The sequence below is a fragment of the Oryctolagus cuniculus genome, chromosome 7, assembly GCF_964237555.1.
Source record: "Oryctolagus cuniculus chromosome 7, mOryCun1.1, whole genome shotgun sequence".
Taxonomy (NCBI): Eukaryota; Metazoa; Chordata; class Mammalia; order Lagomorpha; family Leporidae; genus Oryctolagus; species Oryctolagus cuniculus.
Genome location: NC_091438.1, coordinates 127719303 through 127742287, shown reverse-complemented (window position 1 = coordinate 127742287; position 22985 = coordinate 127719303). Strand labels below are relative to the sequence as shown.

Below are 22985 nucleotides of genomic sequence, written 5' to 3'. Positions count from 1 at the left end.
ACTCAGGACCCCGCCAAAAATATTTAATCAGTATGTAACGAAGTCTTTAGACACAAAAGAATTGTCAATCTAGAATTGTACATCCATTACATATATCTTTCAGTAATTATGGAAAGAAAAGGACAAATTAAGGGGATTTAGAACAGCTCTAAAATAATTGCTTAAGGACATTCTGAAAACACAGAACATGAGGCGAAAAAAATGAATAGAGCCTCAGTGAGCTGTGGAATGACTGAGCAGCAGGATACAGAAAAAATATTTGAAGAAATGATGGCTAAAATCTTACTACATTTACTTAAAATGATATATCCAAGAAACTAAATGAATTTTAAAAATAAAATATGAATAAAACTACACTAAAGTACATCATTTCTAAATTTCTTTTTTTTTAATTTTTTAATTATTATTAGACAGGTGGAATTATAGACAGTGAGAGAGACAGAGAGAAAGGTCTTCCTTCCATTGGTTCACTCCCCAAATGGCTGCTAAGCCAGAGCTATACCGATCCGAAGCCAGGAGCCAGGTGCTTCTTCCTGGTCTCCCATGTGGGTGCATTCCTGGTCTCCCATGTGGGTGCAGGGGCCCACGCACTTGGGCCATCCTCCACTGCCCTTCTGGGTCACAGCAGAGAACTGGACTGGAAGAGGAGCAGCCTGGACTAGAACCCGGTACCCATGTGGGATGCCGGCGCGGCAGGAAGAGAATTAACCAAGTGAGCCACCGGGAAAGCAGTGGAGGATGGCCCAAGTGCTTGAGTCCCTGTACCTGCATGGGAGACTGGGAGGAAGCACCTGGCTCCTGGCTTCGGATTGGCGCAGCGCTGGCCGTAGCAGCCATTAGAGGAGTGAACCAATGGAAGGAAGACCTTTCTCTCTGTCTCTCTCTCACTGTCTATAACTCTAATTGTCTAATAAAAATAAAAATAAAAATAAAAATAAAAAGTAAGTGAAGGGCTGGCGCTGTGGCCAAGTGGGTAAAAGCCACCACCAGAAGTGCTGGCATCCCATATGGGTGCCAGTTCAAGTTCCTGCTGCTCCACTTCCTATCCAGCTCTCTGCTATGGCCTGGGAAAGCAGTACAAGATGGTCCAAGGTCTTGGGCCCCTGCACCCATGTGGGAGACCTGGAAGAAGCTCCTGGCTTCGGATCAGCGCAGCTCTAGCCATTGCGGCCAACTGGGGAGTAAACTAGTGGATGGAAGAACTCTCTCTCTCTCTGTGCCTCTCCTTCTCTCTGTGTAACTCTTTCAAATAAATAAATAAATCTTTAAACAAATAGATTAATTAAAAAAATAAAAGTAAGAGAATGAGGCCAATGTTGTGGCACAGCAGGTTAAAGCCCCAGCCTGCAGCATCAGCATCCCATATGGGAACCAGTTTAAGTCCTGGCTGCTCCACTTCCCATCCAGCTCCGTGCTAATGTGCCTGGGAAAGCAGTGGATGATGGCCCAAGTCTATGGGCCCCTGCACCCACATAGGAGACCCAGAAGAAGCTCCTGGCTCATGGCTTCAGATTGGTTCAGCTCCAGTTGTTGCGGCCATTGGGGAGTGAACCAGCAGATGGAAGATGTTTCTCTCTCTATCTCTACCTCTCTCTGTAACTCTTTCAAAAAAAAAAAAAAAAAAAAAAAAAAAGCCCAGCCTTACACATGCCCTGTATGCAGTGCAGTCTCTTTGGAGACTGTCACCACCTCTTTTTTTTTTTTTTAATATTTTTATTTATTTATTTGAGAAGTAGAGTTACGAACAGAGAGAGGGAGAGACAGAGAGAAAGGTTTCCCATCTGCTGGTTCACTCCCTAATTGGCTGCAATGGCTGGAGAGGGCCTGATTGGAAGCCAGGAGCTTCATCTGGGTCTCCCAAACACGTGCAGGGGCCCAAGCATTTGAGCCATCTTCTACTGCTTTCCCAGCCCATAGTAGAGAGTTGGATCAGAAGTGGAGCAGCCAGAACACAAACCAGCGCCCATATGGGATCCTGACACTGCAGGCGAAGGCTTGGCCCATTGTGCCACAGTGCCAGGGCCAGACTGCCACCACCTCTTAAAAAAAAGTAAGAGAATGAAAAACATATATGAGTTATACTATGCAAACACTAATCAAAGTAAAGCTGTAATGGCTATAATATTATGACACACAAACATACTTTGGACCTAAATAGATACATAAATAAATAAATAAGAATATTAGGGGACCGATGCTATGGTGGAGTAGGTTAAAGCCCCAATATGCTTGCCAGCATCCCATGTGGGTGCCAGTTCAAGTCACAGCTACTCTACTTCCCTGCTAACGTGCCTGAGAAAGCAACAGAAGATAGCCCAAGGGCTTGGGCCCCTGCTACCCAGGTGAGACCTCCTAGCTTCAGAATGGTCCAATTCAAGTGGTTGCAGCCATTTGGGGTGTGAACCACTGGATGGAAGAACACAAACTCTCTTTCTTTCTCTGTATGTGTAATTTCAAATAAATAAATAAATCTTAAAAAAATACAAATATACAAAGAATACTACACCACAACAAAGTGAGTTTTATCCTGTGAATGCAAGGCTGCTTCAATATTTGAAAATCAATTCATGTAATCTAATATAAAAACAGTCTGGAGAAGAAAAACAACCAAATGACCATACCAATTGACAGAAAAAAAACACTTAATAAAATACAACATCCAGGGGCCGGCACCGTGGCTGACTTGGTTAATCCTCCACCTGCAGTGCCCGCATCCCATATGGGCGCCGGGTTCTAGTCCCTGTTGCTCCTCTTCCAGTCCAGCTCTCTGCTGTGGCCCAGGAAGGCAGTGGAGGATGGCCCAAGTGCTTGGGTCCCTGCACCTGCATGGGAGACCAGGAGGAAGCGCTTGGCTCCTGACTCCTGGCTTCAGATTGGCGTAGCTCCGGATGTAGCAGCCATTTGGGGAGTGAACCAATGGAAGGAAGACCTTTCTGTCTCTCTCTCTCACTGTCTAATTCTATCTGTCAAATAAATTTTTAAAAATTTTAAAATAAAATAAATACAACATCCATTCATGATTAAAAAGAATACTTAGTAAACAAGTAACAGAAAAAATTTTATGGCCGGCGCTGCGGCTCACTAGGCTAATCCTCCGCCTTGCGGCGCCGGCACACCGGGTTCTAGTCCCGGTCAGGGCGCCGGATTCTGTCCTGGTTGTCCCTCTTCCAGGCCAGCTCTCTGCTGTGGCCTGGGAGTGCAGTGGAGGATGGCCCAAGTGCTTGGGCCCTGCACCCTCAGGGGAGACCAGGAGAAGCACCTGGCTCCTGCCATAGGATCAGCACGGTGCGCCGGCAGCAGCGCACCGGCCGTGGCAGCCATTGGAGGGTGAACCAATGGCAAAAGGAAGACCTTTCTCTCTGTCTCTCTCTCTCACTGTCCACTCTGTCTGTCAAGAAATAAAAAAGAAAAAAAAAAGAAAAAAATTTATAAGTCTGATAAAGAGTAAGAAATCATTCATCTATTATCTATTCATCTATTATCATATAAAATGATAAAATGGTTAAAGACTCAATGCCTCCTTCCCCAGATCTGGAACAAGGTTAAGATATTCAATATCTGGCCTGGCACTGTGGCATAGCAGGTAAAGCTGCAGGTAAAATTATGACCACAATACAAATATAAAAGTGAAACATAACACATTTTTTAAAAAATATTTATTTATTGGGGCTGATGCTGTGGCACAGCAGGTAAAGCCACCACCTGCAGCGTCGGCATGCCATATGGGCACCAGTTCTAATCCCAACTGCTCCACTTCCAATCCAGCTCTCTGCTATGGCCTGCGAAAGCTATATAAATGGCCCAAGCCCTTGGGCCCCGGCACCCATGTGGGAGACCTGGAAGAAACTCCTGGCTCCCGGCTTCATATGAGTTCAGCTCCAGCCACTGCAGCCATCTGGAGAGTGAACCAGCAGATGGAAGACCTCTCTCTCTCTCTCTCTCTCTCTCTCTCTCTCTCTGTCTTTCTGTCTCTCTCTCTCTCAGTTTCTCTGCCTCTGCCTCTCTGTAGCTCCGCATTTCAAATAAATAAAAAATATTTTTTAAAAAAAGATACTCAATATCATACTAGAAGCCTTAGATGGTACAACACGGGAAGAAGCAGTAACAAAAAGCAAAGAGATTGCAAAGGCAGATATAAAGCATAACTTACTCAGATAGGTCATAATTGTCTACACAGATACTCCCAACAAATTTACCAAAAAAATTCTAAAACTAAGAATGTATTTAGCAGGGACTGGAATACAAGGATTATCATATCAAAATCAACCAATTCTACTAATATCCAAATGAAAACAATTTTTTAAATAACAAGTTATAGAATATTTATTTTCAAAAATTAAAATATTTAAGTATAAATCTAACAAAGTATGTACAGAAGCTATATGCTAAAAGCTAAAAAACTGATGAAAGAAATCCAGGAAGATCAAAACCTATCGTGTCATGAATTGAAGTCTCATATAGTAAAGCTTTCAATTTTCCTAAAATTTATATGCAAGTTTAATACAATATCAATCAAATTCTAAGCAGTTTTTATTTTAATACCGACATGTATATTTTAAAACTTATATAGAAAGGCAAAGGAACTGGAACAATTAAAACAATTCTGAGAGGCCAGCGCTGGAATCCCATATGGGTGCTGGTTCTAGTCCCAGCTGCCCCACTTCTGATCCAGCTCTCTGCTATGGCCTAGGAAAGCAGTAGAAGATGGCCCAAGTCCTCGGGCTCCTGCACCCACATGGGAAACTGGGAGAAGGCTCCTGGCTCCTGGCTTTGGATTGGCACGGCTTCAGCCGTTGCAGCCGTTTAGGGAGTGAACCAGCAGATGGAGGACCTTTCTCTCTGTCTCTCCCTCTCACTGTCTGTGGCTCTACCTCTCAAATAAATAAAAATATTTTTAAAAATTACAAATAAAAACAATTCTGAAATAGAAGAATAAAGTTAGAGGAATCATACTAATTTGAAGACTTCTATAGGGTTGGGTGTTTAGCCTAGCAGTTGGAGACACCTAAATCCCATGATCAGATTGGCTGGATGCTATCCTCGGCTCTAGCTCCTGATTCCAGTTTCCGGCTAGCACAGACAACAGAAAGAAACAGTGAGGACCCAAGTGGTTGGGTTCCTGCTGCCCATGTGGGAGGCCTGGACTGAGTACCAAGCTCCTTGCTTCAAGCCCCTGGCAAGGGCAGGCATTTGGGGAATAAACCAGTGGATGGGTGCTCTCTCTGTGTGACTATCTCTCTCACACAAATAAATAAAAATTTAAAGAAAAAAAACTTAAAAGATTAATAAAGTGAGATTGAGGAAGGGAAAAAGGAAGGGAACTATGGTTATCGTCTTAAAATTGTACCTATGAAATACAAGAAGTCTGTTCTCTATATCAATAAAAATTTAACAAAAGATTAATAAAGTAATCAAGATAGAGTGGCAATAGAAAGGGATAAATGTATAAATCAATAAAACAGACAAGGTCGACGCCATGGCTCACTAGGCTAATGCTCCGCCTGCGGTGCCGGCACACTGGGTTCTGGTCCCAGTTGGGGCACCGGTTCTGTCCGGGTTGCTCCTCCTCCAGTCCAGCTCTCTGCTGTGGCTCGGGAGTGCAGTGGAGGATGGCCCAAGTGCTTGGGCCCTGCACCTGCATGAGAGACCAGGAGGAAGCACCCGGCTCCTGGCTTTGGATTGGCGCAGTTTGCGCCGGCCGTAGTGGCCATTTGGGGGATGAAACAATGAAAGGAAGACCTTTCTCTCTGTCTCACTCTCCCACTAACTCTGCCTGTCAAAAATAAAAATAAACAAATAAATAAATAAACAGACAAGTCTAGAAATATATCCACACAAATATGGCCAACTGATTTTTTACAGACACAAAAGCAATTTAATAGAATAATTCAAAGTCTTTTTAACATACAAGATTGGACATTCAATACTAAACATTGAATATCCATATGTTAAAACAAAAAAATAAGTCCTAACCTAAACTTCACATTTTGTACAAAAATTAACTCAAAATGAATCACAGTCTAAATGTAAAATTTTAAAGAATAAAATGTTTTTGAATAAAATGCAACAGCAAATCTTTTGACCCAGGACTAGGCAGATTGAAAAGAATAAACCACAGACTGGGAGAAAATACTTGCAAAACACATATCCAACCAAGGACTTGTGTCCAGAATATATAATGAACTCTAAAAATCAAAAAGAAAACAAACAACTCAATTTAAAAATAGGCAAAAGAGTTGGATATTTCTTCAAAGAGAATATAGAAATGGCAAGTAAAACATAAAAAGATGTTCAATATCACTAGCTATTAGGAAAATGCAACTTAAAATCATGATTAGATATCACTACATACCTATGAGAATGGGTAAAATAAAAACACTGACAATTCCAAGTGCTAGTGAGGATGCAGAACAACTGGAATTCTCATGCATTGCTGGTGGAAATACAAAATGATACAGGCACTCTGGAAAAGCATTTAGCAATTTCTTAAAAAGTTAAACATACACTTACCATATTACCCAGCAATCCCACTCCTGGGATTTCTCCCTAGAGAAATGAAAACTAATGTTAACACAAAAACCTGGTTGTCAATGTTTACAGCAGCTCTAATCACAGTTGCCAAAAACTGGAGACAGCCCAAACATCCTTTAACAAGATAAACAATTTGTGTTACATCTACAGAATGCAATACTACTTGGCAACAAGAAGCACCAAACCATAGATAAACACAACAGCTTAAGAGAAATATCAAAGACATTATGCTACGTAAAAGAACATTTGGAAGGCTTATTATTGATATTTAAATTCTATTTATATATCATTCTCAAAAAGACAAAACCACAGTGATGGAGAAATAGATCAGTTGGCTGCCAGGCATTTCAGGTGTTACTACAAAGGGAGAGCAGAAAACAGTTTTTTGGAGTGGTAGAACTATTCTGCATCCTGATTATGGTATTAATTATATGAAACTATACTTGTGTTAAAATTTATAGAACTATATATTTTTAAAAGTCAGTTTTACTGTGTGACATTTAAAAAATATTATTTACTTTTACAGCTGGTGGGGAGGGGGGCAGTCAGAGAATAGGAAGAATGAACAAAGGAGACTAAGATGCAAGTAGCAAAGAAACACAATGTGTTGATCTAGGAGCCCTGTGAAAAAAGGAATGAATCAAGATAAGAGTGATCAACTGTACCAAACACTGCTGATAGGTGCCAGTGCTGTGGCGCAGCAGGTTGAAGCCCTGGCCTGAGTGCAACACCCCATATGGGCACCGGTTCTAGTCCTGGCTGCTCCTCTTCCAATCCAGCTTTCTGCTATGGCCTGGGAGAGTAGTAGAAGATGGCCCAAGTCCTTGGGCCCCTGCACCCACGTCAGAGACCCAGAAGAAGCTCCTAGCTCCTGGCTTCAGATCGGCGCAGATCCAACCATCATGGCCATCAAGGGAATGAACCAGCAGATGGAACACCTCTCTTTTTGTCTCTACCTCTCTCTTTCAAAAAATAAATAAATAAATAAATATTAAGAAAAAAAAAACTGCTGATAGCCAAGTAAGACAAGGACTGAGAAATGACAATTACCAATGGTCACTGGTGACTCTCATGAGAACTGATTTGGAATAGTATGGTAAATAACTGGTTGAATCAGGTTTAAGACAAAATAAAAGGAGAGAAATTAGAGTTAACAAGTATAGACAATGAAGTTTTGTTACAAAGGAGAGTAAAGAAATACAATAGTTGACAGAAACAGAGTTGAGCAGATTTTTTAAGAAGAAATAAAAGTATGAAGAGAATGAAATATTGATGATATAGCCCAAATGTATTTTTCATACTTTTTTTTTCAGCACTTGAAACTATTTGCTTTCACATACATCTACTATATGGTAACTATTAATTCTAGAAATATGGCTGGCGCCACAGCTCAATAGGCTAATCCTCCACCTGCGGGGCCAGCACACCGGGTTCTAGTCCCGGTTGGGGCGCCAGATTCTGTCCCGGTTGCTCCTCTTCCAGTCCAGCTCTCTGCTGTGGCCCGGGAGTTCATTAGAGGATGGCCCAAGTGCTTGAGCTCCTGCACCCACATTGGAGACCAGGAGGACACACCTGGCTCCTGGCTTTGGATCAGCACAGCGCTGGCCATGGCGGCCTTTTGAGGGGTGAACCAATGTCTCTCTCTCTCTCACTGTCTAACTCTACCTGTCCAAAAAAAAAAAAAAAAAAAAAAAGTATTTACTGAATGGCAGTAATAGTTAATAAATCATGCTTTAAAAAAAAAAAACACTTAATCCCACTAACAAGCTCTATGATAGATGAACTTAGTTTCCTACGCATATTCTTTAAAGCACAGTTACTCCCTGACTTCCCTGCCCTCTCCTTACATGACCATCTTCAGTCCTATACTATCCACATTTCCAGTATGAACTAAGAACTTAACTGAGTCCTACATTTTCACTACTGTGAAATATAACCTTTTTATTATAACTGTTCTAGGTTTCCCGATGTTCCAATGGGCACAAATGACATGCTCTGGATAACAAATAATATCACCTTTAACAAAAGAAAAGATGAACACCAACTTCAAATTTATATCTAAAAATCTAAAGTTTCAAAGTAGGAAATCCTAATTCAAAACATGGTTCAACTTATATGTAGATATGTTTAGATGAAATATCTCATTAATTCAAGAAATTATTTTCCTAAAAAGCCACTCCAATTACCACAAAGGAAAAGAATATAATATATAATATAATATAATATAATATAATATAACAACTTGTCAGCTTCACTTGTAAATGTACAATTACTATCATAGGAAAGGTTTTTGCTTTGTAGAATTCAACTACGCATTCAAAAACAGTTCTAAGAAAGGCTCCTAATCTGTTCCATTGTTAGTCAAGTGGTTTATATATGCAGGAAAAAAAAGAAAATCAGACATATATAATATGGAATGAAAAAAGTGAGAAGAGGAGAAATCACCTCAACATCTCTTACTTTTCTCCTTTATAAAAATCCCTTGTTATTCCTCCCTTTTCTCATTTCTTCCTACCTATTAAAAAAGAAGATGAAGAAGCAGAAAAAGAAAATCCTTGCCAAACCTCACATAAACCTTTAGGTCCCTCTCAAGCATGCAAATGTAATTTTCTGCCCAGACAACACACTCCCTTTTAATGAACTCCAAAAACAATCTGTGAATGCCTACAGAAGAAAAAGAAGAAAATTGCAATGAAAGAAAACACAGAGAGATGTGGGGGAGGGTCAAGATGGAAATGGCAAGTCCAGAGTTTAAATAGACATAAAAGATAATGAAGGTGAAGGGATTGTAATCAACAACACAGTTTGCAGGCTGTCATTTCATACAAATTGGAATCAGAGAAATATATGAATATTCACTTGAATAAAAATCATTCATTATAGGAGTGGTCCTTCAAGTGAAAGGATCCCTGTCAAGCCCAATATAGCTGTCATTCTTTGTTCCATTTTGTAATTTTTAAAAAAAATTGTATAAAGACAAAAAAGCAAAAAAATAATGCGACATACCCACAAACCCCTACAGCCATCAAGAGCAGGAGCAAGTTTCTTCATTATATAACTAAATACTATGTCAAAATTAGACATTGAAAGAGTGTTAATAAATGACAAGAGACACTTCAGTTAGTCACATGATCCACGATCCCTCCAGATGCACATTATGATTCAGATTGGAACAGTAAACAGAGTAGGCCACAGGGTAGGGCGGGAGGACTTGAAGAAAAATACAATGCCGGAAAGGTCGTCAAAATGAAAACTGTCTTCTTGCCTTACAATTTGAAAAGAAGTTTTATTGAAAAAAAAAATAGCTGGAAACCAATTTAGGCCAAAATAATTACAACATTTTACAATCTATCCTCTTAATGATGAATAGAATTCTTCTCCCTGCTTAAGCATCAAACTGGTTGGGCTCTACACTTGTCTGGCACCACGCTGAGGGCTATTTCCCTTAATATATAACCAATCAAAGATGTATTCAGGCTTTTGTGAGATCCAAAGCTTTGTAACTGCATATTCTAGAGCATCATGAAGTTTCTCTAAAAGGAGCAGACAAAGCTATACATAGTGATAGGCTCTCTCGGGTAGCTAATATTTAGTGGCCTCTCATTTCTCAAAGGTAAACATTGAATCGTTCTATAATACCATGAATACAGATACTTTTTCTTATGTACTTGTCCTATAATATTTATAGTAAACTTTTCTCCTTTTAATTTGAATCAACATACAAGATCATAGCTACTTAAGGGAGAGACAAAAGAGAACTCTTCAAAATACATAATTATTATAAAACAGTAAAATAATCTAAAAATAATCTGAAAAATAATACTACGTTCTCAGACTTAAAGATAAATGTCATCAGCTGAGTGTACAATTTAGCATAAATCTCTATGGGCTAACTATGCTCACATAAGGCATACGTAAATACTATACACTGTTAAATTTATAATTTGTAGATGAAGGCAATTTTACACATTGGTGCATACATTACATAACAATACCTATATTTATAGAGACTGAACACATAGTCTTTAAAAAACTACCCAACAAAATGCACTAGGGAACCAAGTAAAATCAAGGATCTGAGGATGAAAGGACTTACATAAGAGTATTATGTGAGTTAAATTTTGCTTCATTTATTCATAACAGGCTCATCATCCATGGAATCCATAAGAGTACAGAACACAAATAGAACTAAACATCTGTTTTTACAGAAAAATAGCAGGTATCTTTATATAAATCTATTTCAAACTTGTCATATTCTTCATAAAACAGTACTTTGTACATTTTCCTCCATAGACCGTGTTAAAACAAAGATTAACCACCTAGTAATTTTCAGACTACCATAGAAAAGTAGCTGTAAAAGAGACATACAAATGGCCAATGAGCACATGAAAAGATATATTAAGAAGATGCAAATCAAAACCTCAATGAGATATTTCACACCCATAAGGATGGCTATCTTAACAATAACACAAATAACAAGTGTTGGGCAAAGATACGAAGAAAATGAAACCCTTGTACATCAATTGTAGGAATGCAAAATGATGTCACTACTATGGAAAACATTTTGGTAATGTAAAAACTGATCACAGGATTACCATAGGAACTAGCAATTCTACCCCTAGGTATATCCCCAAGAGAAATGAAAACATATGTCTACACAAAAACATGTTTATAGTTGCATTATTCCTAATAGCCAAGAGGTAGAAACAACATGTCTATCAACTGATGAATGGATGAACAAATTGTAGTATATTCAATTAGAATATTATTTGGCCATAAATAGGAAGGAAGTGCTGATCACCTTATAACTTAGATGAGTCTAGAAAATATTAAACTAAGAAACAGATGCCATACATGAAAGGTCACATATTACATGATTTCTTTTATATGAAATATTCAGAATAAGCAAATCCAGAGAATAAAAGCAGATTAGAAGTTGCCAGGGGATGGGTGGAGAAAGAAATGGGGAATGATTATTTAATGGGTATAGGGAATTCTTAGGGGTAAAAAAATTTTTAAATTAGAAAGTGATGGTATATAATATTATGAATGAATCAAATACCACTAAATTGTATACTTTAAAACAGTGAATTATGTTCTATGAATTTCATTTCAATAAAAAAATTAACCAACAAAGGTAAAGCTGCTATATTTTTTTAAAAATTACTATTTCAATTTAAAAAATTGAAGTAGTATTTTTGTTTGTTTGTTTTGTTTTTTTTGACAGGCAGAGTGGACAGTGAGAGAGAGAGAGAGAGAGAGAGACAGACAGACAGACAGAGAGAAAGGTCTTCCTTTACCATTGGTTCACCTTCCAATGGCCGCTGTGGCCGGCGTGCTGCGACCGGTGCACCGTGCTGATCCGAAGCTAGGAGTCAGGTGCCTCCTCTTGGTCTCCCATGGGGTACAGGGCCCAAGCACTTGAGCCATCCTCCACTGCATTCCCGGGCCACAGCAGAGAGCTGGCCTGGAAGAGGGGCAACCGGGACAGAATCCGGCGCCCCGACCAGGACTAGAACCTGGTGTGCCAGCGCTGCAGGCAGAGGATTAGCCTAGTGAGCTGCGGCGCTGGCCCAAGTAGTATATTTAAAAAAAAAAAAAAAAAAAAGATTTATTTATTTTGAAAGTTAGCATTACAGAGAGAGAGAGACCTTCCATCCACTGGTTCACTCCTCAGATGGTCGTAACTGCCAGGGCTAGCCTAGGCCGAAGCCAAGAGCCAGGAACTTCAATCAGATCTCCCACGTGGGTGGCCAGAGTCCAAACACCTTTCCATCTTCTGCTGCTTTTCCCAGGTCATCAGCAGGAAGCTGGATCAGAAGCAGAACAGCCAGGATACAAACTGGTGCCCATGAAGCATGCTAGGACTACAGGTGGTGACCTTACCCTCTACGCCACAAGGCCACCACTAGCAGGCTAATTTTTAAGCTGGTAACTTTGTAAGCCCTGCAAATGATATTATAAATATCCAAATCTCTGTTAGCAAAAAAAAAAAAAAAAAAGTTCCCATTCCTACTAGAGCTTAGTATCCACCACAAACTGTTCCACTTTTGAAACTACTAAGACTCATATCCCACTCACTCCTAACTCCTCTCCTTCATAAGTGCTTACTTAGTTATTCCATGTTTCTACCTCATTTGGACCTTCAGTATACTAACCAGCATATTAATGGTCTCTATTCACTCTCTTGGGTGCCTACCATCAAGTTATCATTTAATAAATAATAAAATTATCATTATTATCCAGCTTAGATTCCATTATATTAATTTACTCTCATCAATATCATAAAACCTCAAATGTCCTTATTTGACAATCAGCTGGCAAAACCTTAATCTCAGAAGTATCTACTTTCTCTACGTCTATACCCAGACTAACAAACACAGCTGAATAAAAATCACACAATTAGGCTGAATGATGCTACTAAAAATTAGGTTTGGGGGGCCAGCACTATGGCATAGCATGTTAAGCCATCGCCTGCAGTGCTGGCATCCCATATGGGTGACAGTTCGAGTCCCAGATGCTCTACTTCCAATCCAGCTCTCTGCTATGGCCTGGAAAAGCAGTAGACAATGTTCCAAGTCCCTGAGCCCCTGCATCCATGAGGAAGCTCCTGGCTCCTGGCTTCGGAACGGTGCAACTCTGGCCATTATGACCATTTGGGGAGTGAACCATGAATGGAAGACCTCTTTCTCTTTCTCTCTCTTTGCCTCTGCCTTTCAAATAAATAAATAAATCTTAAAAAAGAAAACTAGGTTTGCCAACTGCATTTAGGCCCACGATACTGTCAGGCATTCTTCTTTATCAATCTCTGTTCTTAATGATACCTACATTGAATCAAACCTCTTCCTTCAAAATTCCATTTGTTTTCTACACTTGGATGTCTCACAGACATTTCCAATTCAATATGTTGAAGGTAGTGTTGGGTTGGGTTCAGTCTTCAACCATCTAAATACATTCATGCCCCTTCTCTAGCCTCCACCACCACCACCGAGGGACTGAAATCTGGGACTCATCCTTGTCTCTAACTGCTGCCTCACCAGCCATCCACCCAGTATCTAATCACCAAGCCATTTCTACTATTTTTTATAATATGCCTGCAATCAAACACTTTTTTCATGTTACCCACTATTCCACATCAATAATAGCTGTAGTTTTCAAAACCTACTCTCCTGGCCTTCACCCTTTGCCTAATTCTAATTCCTTCTCCAAACTGCAATTAACATTCTAATTGGCATATGACCTTTACTAGGGGGCCCGGTTGTGGTACAGCGTGTAAAGCCACTGCCTGCAGTGCCAGCATCCCTTATGGGCACCGGTTTGAGGCCCAGATGCTCCACTTCCGATCCAGTTCTCTGCTACGGCCTGTGAAAGCAGTAGAAGATGGCCCAAGTCCTTGTGCCCCTGCACTCACGTGGGAGACCCGGAAGAAGCTGCTGTCTCTTGGCTTTGGATTGGCTCAGCTCTGGACATTGCAGTCATTTGGGGAGTGAACCAGTGATGGAAGACCTCTCTCTCTCTCTCTCTCTCTCTTCCTGTGCCCCTCTGTAACTCTGCCTTTCAAATAAATAAATAAGTCTTTTTTTGAAAGATTTACTTATTTATTTCTTATTAATTTATTATTAAACTAATTTAAACTTAACCATATCTAATCAAATTTAATCAATGAAATTTAACTTAATTAATATTTAATTACTTTAATTAATTTAAGAAATTTATTTTTTTTAACTTTTATTTAATGAATATAAATTTCCAAAGTACAGCTTATGGATTACAATGGCTTCCCCCACCCCCATAACTTCCCTCCCACCTACAACCCTCCCCTTTCCCTCTTCCTCCCCTCTTCCATTCACATCAAGATTCATTTTCAATTATCTTTATATACAGAAGATCAATTTAGCATATATTAAGTAAAGATTTCAACAGTTTGCACCCACATAGAAACACAAAGTGAAAAATACTGTTTGAGTACTGTTATAGCATTAAAACACAATGTACAGCACATTAAGGACAGAGATCCTACATGAGGAGTAAGTGCACAGTGACTCCTGTTGTTGACTTAACAAATTGACACTCTTGTTTATGGCATCAGTAATCACCCTAGGCTCTTGTCATGAGTTGCCAAGGCTATGGAAGCCTTTTGAGTTCACCGACTCTGATCATATTTAGACAAGGTCGTAGTCAAAGTGGAAGTTCTCTCCTCCCTTCAGAGAAAGATACCTCCTTCTTTGATGACCTGTTCTTTTCACTGGGATCTCACTCGTGGAGATCTTTCATTTAGGTTTTTTGTTTGTTTCTTTGTTTGTTTTTTTTGCCAGAGTGTTTTGGCTTTCCATGCCTGTAATACTCTCATGGGCTTTTCAGCCAGATCCACGTGCCTTAAAGGCTGATTCTGAGGCCAGAGTGCTGTTTAGGACATCTGCCATTCTATGGGTCTGCTGTGTATCTCACTTCCTATGTTGGATCGTTTAACTAAACTATTTATTAGTTTTGCCCCTTCTAGAACTTCATGTAATTAAATCATATAATATGTAATCTTGAGTGATGATGCTTTTTCACACAGCATACAAGTATTTCAAGATATGTGAGTATTCAAGGTGTTCATGTGTATTAGGAGTATGGTCCTTTTAACTGAATAATTATATTGTTCATTATATGTATATACCAGTTTCTTTAGCCATTCTCCTGTTCATGTACAACTAAGCTGTTTCCAGATTGAGACATTTATGACTGAAGCTGCTATGAACTTTCCTGTACAAGGCTTTTTTTAAATTGACATTGTTGAGATGCACTTTAATTTATCTTGGGTAAATACTCAGGAGTGGAATTTCTGGGTCATAGGTAGGTGTATGTATACATCTTTTCTCAAGTGCTTATATTATTTTATATTCCCAACAACAATTTATGTCTGAGAGTTTATTTGCTCTACATCTTTACCAATATTTGGCTTTTTAATTTTAGCCACTCTAGTGGGAATACAGTAACATTTCATTGTAGTTTTAATTTCTATTTCCCTGATGATTAATAATGTTGAGTGGTTTTCCATGTGTTTTAGTCATTTGTACATAAATTTTTTTTTTTTTTTTTGGACAGGCAGAGTGGATAGTGAGAGAGAGAGAGAGAGAGAAAGGTCTTCCTTTTGCCTTTGGTTCACCCTCCAATGGCCGCCACGGCTGGCACGCTGCAGCTGGCGCACCGCGCTGATCTGAAGGCAGGAGCCAGGTGCTTCTCCTGGTCTCCCATGAGGTGCAGGGCCCAAGCACTTGAGCCATCCTCCACTGCCTTCCCGGGCCACAGCAGAGAGCTGGCCTGGAAGAGGGGCAACCAGGACAGAATCCAGCGCCCCGACAAGGACTAGAACCCGGTGTGCCGACTCCACTAGGTGGAGGATTAGCCTATTGAGCCGTGGCGCCAGCCTGTACATAATTTTTGTAACATGTCTGTTCATATCTTTTGCCCATATTTTATTGGGTTGTCCTTTACTGCACTGTAAACATTCTTTATATATTTTAGATATCAATCTTAGATATCAACTATCTAATATTTTCTCACGAGGTCAAGTATTTATTGACTGTACTACTTAGAGATTTTAAGTGTTACTTAATTCCACTCTTTAAAATAAAATAAGCTTAGATTTGCTTTTTAATTTTTAAAATTTTTTTCAATTATTTGAAAGGCAGAGTGGGAGAGAGAGAAAACAGGGAAAGAGAGAGAGAGATTGATCTTTCATCTGGTGACTCACTTCTCAAATGTCCACAACAGCCAATTTTGGGCCAGGCTGAAGTCAGGAGCCAGAAACTCAATCCAGGTCTCTCACGTGGGTGACAGGAACCCAAGTATTTGAGCCAACATCTGCTGCCTCCAAGGTACACAGAAGCAGAAAGCTGGATTGGAAGCAGAGGTGGAATTTAATTCCGGACACACAAATATGGGATATGGGTGTCCCAAGTGGCAGTTTAACTGCTGTGCCATAATAACCACCCCTAAAATTAGATTTAACTGTTGGCTCTATATATAACTAGCTATGGGAGTTTAAACAAGGTATGTAATGTCTGTGGGCACTTTTCTCACATCCATAAAATAAAGCTAATACTTACATTTCTAGGGTTGTTGTGATGACTTAGATAATGAATTTCAATGTGTCTAACACAAAAAGGGTCTTCAATAATTGTTACTTCCATCCTTTTCTGATTTTAGTTCTATGATGATATAGTAGTTGGTGCCTTGAATAGCTGAACTAAAATTCTTAAGACCACAAAACTATATAAAAATGTGAATTTTTACAGTGGAACAAATCATTGCCATAGAAGAGACCATAAAGAATTAGGACTCCTGGGAAGAGATAAATAAGTCTTGCTTTTATTCTAGTTCAGCAATATGTAAAATAAAGCTGAATCTAGAAGTAGTCAAATCATATAAAATTCAGCTGAAAGTAACAATGAAAACAAAAAGGTGAAGAAATCATATTATGTTAAGTCACCCACTATAGCATGTGGAAATTTTAAATGACATGTGGTTGCACACGTAATTGTACTGAATCCCATCTATACCAGAATTAGCTGCATTCTGTCTCTTCCAGAGATTCATTAAAAAATAAGTTTAACACAACAGCATTTTTATAGCAATAACTTCAGGATGTTAATAATACTTTAAATAAGATTTTACACTGGGGGCAGTGTTGTGGCTTAGCAGGTTAGGCCTCCACCTGTGATGCTGGCATCCCATATAGGCATCAGTTTGACACCTGGCTGCTCCACTTCCAATCCAGCTCCCTGATAATGTGCATGGGAGGACAGGAGAAGATGGCCCAAGTGCTTGAACCCCTGTACCCACGTGGGAGACCCAAAGTAAGCTCCAGGCTCCTAGCTTTGGCCTGGCCCAGCCCCAGCCATAGTGGCCATTTGGGGCATAAACCAGTGGATGGAGGATATATATTTCTCTCTGTCTCCTCCTCTCTCTGTAACTCTGCTTTCCAGATAAATTTAAACAAAAATCTTCAAAAAAATTTACATTTACAAATATGAGTATCTGGCTTCACTTTTAAAAATTATAAAATTTAGCCAATACTAGGCCCAAATTTTCACATAGGAAAACTCAGATGGAACAGAGGAAAAGACATTTAGGTAAGAAAGGGCATATGTGATTTGCAATATCCAGTTTACCACAGTTCTTACCCAGTCCAATTCAATCGGTTACCTGACCTGCCTGGCTTCTCATAAATAATTGAATTTTTGCTATTTGTTTAACAAGGTAAAGCCCAAACTCTTTAGACAGAGAGGAAAGACCCTTAATAATCTGGATCAAGTTAACTTTTCCACTCTCAGTTCTCATCTCTTATGTGCTCCCTTCACATACACACTCATTATTCCTAAACACAATGGGTTCTTTTATGCATTCTTTTACATTTCCAATGTGTACAAATAGTTCCTTTTGCTTGGAATGTCCTTCCTACATTCCTTTCCCCAACTATCAGGGCATCTGAAGAAGTCCTCTACTCCTTCTTCAAAACCCACCTATACAGAAAGGTTGGGAAACATAATCTTATATAAATGAGATAACACATGTAAACATTTAGCACAGAGTCTGACATGGAATAAGCACTCATTAAATGTCCTTACAACTCTAAGAGACAGATACTACTACCGTATTAGAAACAACAATTTTATTACTTAAGGAAGATATGAACCTTAAGACCAAGGAGCTAGTGAGTGACACAGTTGGAATATGGTCACTAATTTCTCTGATTGATTCTAAGGCCCATGTTATTATTACCAGGCTATACCACCTCTTCCCAAGCAATTCATATGACATAAAACTGCCAGACTAAGTTTCTTTTTTTTTAATAAGATTTTATTTATTTATTTGAGAGGTAGAGTTACAGACAGTGAGAGGGAGAGACAGAGAGGTCTTCCTTCTGTTAGTTCACTCCCCAAATGGCCACAACAGCCAGAGCTGCGCCAATCCGAAGCCAGGAGCCAAGAGCTTCTTCCAGGTCTCCCATGAGGGTGCAGGAGCCCAAGTACTTGGGCCATCTTCATCATCTAACAGCCAGGACTAGAACCAGCACCCATATGGGATGCCGGCACCGCAAGCGGAGGATTAACCTACTGCGCCATGGCACCGGCCCCCTAAGTTTCATAATACATCTCATCACAGCACTCTTCTATTCAGATATCTCCAACAGTTACATACTCTCAACATATCCAAACTATTCTACCTTTGTAACCCCAATTACCTTTCATAGCTAAGCTAACAATAAAAGTTTTTTTAAAGATTTATTTATTTATTTGAAAGTCAGAGTTACACAGGGAGAAGGAGAGGCAGAGAGAGAGAGAGAGGTCTTCCATCCGCTGGTTCACTCCCCAATTGGCTGCTGTGCCAGAGCTGCGCTGATCCAAAGCCAGGAAGCCAGGAGCTTAACCCAGGTCTTCCACGTGGGTGCAGGGGCCCAAGGACTTGGGCCATCCTCCACTGCTTTCCCAGGCCATAGCAGAGAGCTGGATCAGAAGAACAGCCAGGACTAGAACTGGCTCATTGCATGAGCAAAACTTTTACTGTACTGAAATCTGTATTAGATGGTAGGATCCAAATACTTTCTTTAGCATTTTCCAAATCACCTATCTTAATATATACCATATGCATTGGAAAAAAAACACTTAAAATGTTCAGGAGTCAGGATTATGGCATAACAGGTAAAGCTACCACCTGAAACACAAGCATCCCATATGGGCATGCGTTCAGGTCAGGTCCTAGCTTTTCCACTTCGGATCCAGCTCCCTGCTAATGGCCTGGAAGAAACAGCAGAATTTGGTCCAAGTGTTTGGGCCCCTGTCACCCATATGGGAGTCCCAGATGAAACGCCAAACTCCCGGTTCCAGCTTGGCTCAGTCCTGGCCACTGTGGCCATTTAGGGAGTAAACCAACAGATAGAAGATCAATCTTCCCAACCCCTGTAACTATGACTTTAAAATAAATAAATAAATCTTCGTTTAAAAAAATATGATACACATATATACACTGTGTTAAAAATGTTATCTTGCTTTTTAACACCCCCTGTCCCCCCCCCCCCCGCCCCCGCCATGCCTCTAAACAGATAAAATACCAGAACTAGAAACAACCTTGTGGAGAGACAAGAGAGAGGCTGCTATTTTATTTCACTTTAAAGTTAAAAAAATTTTAAGGGCTACAGATTAACACACATTATGAGCCTATTTACATAATGTTATACACATATCTCTCTGCACAACCATTCTGGGAAAGTTTTCTGGAATATAATAATATATCCAGATGACTTTTATATTTTTCTCTAAACTTTTATACAATTATTTTAATTTATAAATAATTATGTCATTTTTTAAAACTAAAAAGCTATGTAAGTTCTTTTAAGAAATAATTCTTTTTTTCTTAAAGATTTAGTTATTTATCTGAAAGTCAGAGTTACACAGAGAGAGAGAGGTCTTCCATCTACTGGTTCACTCCTCAGATGGCCGCAATGGCTGGAGCTGTGCTGATCCAAAACCAGGAGCCAGGAGTTTCTGCCAGGTCTCCCATGTGGGTGCAGGGGTCCAAGGATTTGGGTCATCCTCCACTGCTTTCCCAGGCCATAGTAGAGAGCTGGATCAGAAGTGGAGCAGCCAGGACTTGAACCAGCACCCAAATAGGATGCTAGCACTGCAGGCAGTGGCTTTACCGGCTATGCCACAGTGCCGGCCCCAAGAAATAATTTTTTTTAAACCAATAGTAATTGTATTAATCATATTCTCTCTCATCTCAGGCAAAAACCTATGGAATCACATTTGAGAATTATATAAATTTAAAATAACTTTTATTTATTTCTAAAATTTATTTTAGAAAGAAAAGGTTTTTTTGTTTTTTAAAGATTTATTAGGGATGGTGTTGTGGCATAGCAGGTAAACCTGCCACCTGCCATGCCATCATCCCAAATAAACACCAGTTTGAGTCCTGACTGCTCCACTTCCAATCCAGCTCCCTGCTAATGGCCTGGGAAGAGCCAAGGAAGATGGCCCAAGTGATTGGGCCCCTGATACCTACATGGGAAACCTGGATGAAGCTCTTGGCTTCTGACTTCAGCTGGCCCAGCCATGGTCATTGCAGCTATTTGGGGAATTGGCCAGCAGGTAGAAGATCGATCTGTCTATCCTTCTCTCTGTGTGACTCTTTCAGATAAATAAATATTTTTTAAAAGATTTATTTATTTATTTGAAAAGCAGAGTTACAGACAGACAGAAAGAGAGAGGGAGAGACAGAGACAGAGATCTTCCATCCACTGGTTCACTCCCCAAATGGCCACAACAGCAGGAGCTGGGCTGATCCAAAGCCAGGAGTCAGGAGCCAGGAACTTCTTCCGGGTCTCCCACGTGGGTGCAAGGGGCCATAATTGGACCATGTTCTGCAGCTTTCCCTGATACATTAGTGGGGAGCTGGATTGGAAGTGGAGCAGCTGGAACTTCGGTCAGCCACCCACATGAGATACTGGTGCCGCAAGCAGCAGCTTTACCCACTACACAACAGTGCCAGCCCCTAGAAAGACATGCAATACACTCAAACAAAGGCTCTGAAATGACTTCTTATTAAATAGAAAATGACTAGAAAATTACAATATTCAGCACAGCACTGAATTTACCTTCTTCCACATATTTATTGAAAAGTAATTACTGGGGCCGACATCATGGTGTAATGAGTTAAGCTGCTGTGGGCAATGTTGGCATCCCATGTGGGCACCAGTTCTAGTCTCAGCTGCTCCACTTCCAATCCAGCTTTCTGCTAATGCACCTGGGAAAGCACCAGAGGATGGTCCAAGTCCTTGGGCCCCTGCATCCACATGGGAGAGCTGGAGAAAGCGCCTGGCTCCTGGCTTTGACCTGGCCCAACCGCAGCCATTGCAGACATCAGGGAAGTTAAACAGCTGACAGAAGATCTGTCTCTGTCTCTTCCCTTCTCTCTATAACTCTTGACTTTCAAATAAATAAAATAAATCTTTAAAAAAAAAAAAAAGAAGTAATTACTGAAGTAAGTATTTAAATCAGCAGTTAAGTCATCACATGGGATGTCTGCATCCTATATTAGAGTGCCTGGGTTGGGGTCCTGGCTCTGCTTCCAATTCCAGTTTCCTGCTAATGTTCACCCTGAGTGGCAGCAGATGATGGCTCAAGTATTTGGGTTCCTGCTATCTATGTGAGCATCCCAGATTGACTTCCTGGTTCCTAACTTCAGCCTAGCCCCACTCTAGCTAGTTGAGGGCATTTAGGGAGTGAACCAGTAGATGGGAAAGATCTCTCTCTCTTTCTAATAAAATGAAAATAAATGAAAAAACATAATAAATGCCAAATATACATTTCTGTCACCTTTTCAACAGGCTCCTGCACGATACCACAGTAACTATGACCAAAAATTTAATTTTTTATTGAAAAAAACTAGAGTATGGTATTTCTTTGTTATAAGATCAGAAACTCAACTAAATTTGAATCATCTACAATGATGTTTCTGACAAAAATCTATTTAAAACTGATGCTGTCTCAGAAATCAACATCTAATGAACAGTTTCACAGCCCATCAATCATGTAAAAAGTCTTTCTTGCTGTAGCTCTGCTATTACACTTCTTTCAGGAATAGTTTGGCCTATTTCACAAGTCACAGGTCATGTTATTACATTCCAAACCCCACAAAGCTCATTGTGAAAATGAACATTAACCAATATTATCAAGAATAATGCTAGGAAAATACTGTATAGAACATTACATCACTATAACCAATTTTTATTAATTACAAAAAACAAATAAACCTTTAAAGAAATTTAACCTTTTGACCATCAATTATTTTTGTGAAATATTTACAAAATACTTTATAACTACAACTATTTCTATAAAAATGTAGAAAGTAAAAGAAGATACTTATTTTACTTAATTATTTCAAAGATGTATTTGTTTGTTAGAAAGTCAGAATTAGAGAGAGAGAGAGAGAGAGAGAGAGAGAGAGAGATTTTCTATCTTCTGATTCATTCCCCAGATGGCTGCTAGGGTCAGGGCTGGGTCATGTTGAAACCAGGAGCCAGGAGTTTCCTCCAGGTCTCCCATGTGGGTACAGGGGCCTAAGCACCTGGGCCATCCTCCACTGCTCTTCACAGGCTATCAGCAGGGAGCTAGATGGGAAGTGGAGCAGCCAGGACATGAACCAACACCCATCTGGGTTGTTGGCATGGCAAGCAGTGGCTTTACCTGCCATACTACAGCACCAACCCCCCCAAAATGAGGTTTAAACGAAGCTATTCATAGTCCTTAAGGCATTCTGGTCTGACTGAAAAGCCCACAAGAGCATTTCAGGAATGGAAAGCCGGGACACTGTGGCAAAAAATGTCCTACTAATGAAGGACCTTGGTGGGTGAGACCCCAGTGGAAAGAAGTGGTCATCAAAGAGGGAGGTACTTTTCTCTGAAGGGA

The 22985-nt window shown here is 39.9% G+C and overlaps 1 protein-coding gene across 5 annotated transcripts in view; it reads right to left on the bottom strand.

Moving 5' to 3' along the window:
- ZSWIM5 (zinc finger SWIM-type containing 5) overlaps positions 1 to 22985 on the bottom strand; it is a 187694-nt gene that overhangs the window by 127102 nt on the left and 37607 nt on the right. The window contains exon 2 of one of the 5 annotated variants that reach the window (XM_051857851.2): positions 6511 to 6546. The exons of the other annotated variants lie outside the window; for them this stretch is intronic. The gene's annotated coding sequence lies outside the window, so the exon portion shown is untranslated. The remainder of the gene's footprint in view (positions 1 to 6510; positions 6547 to 22985) is intronic. 5 annotated transcript variants of the gene reach the window in all.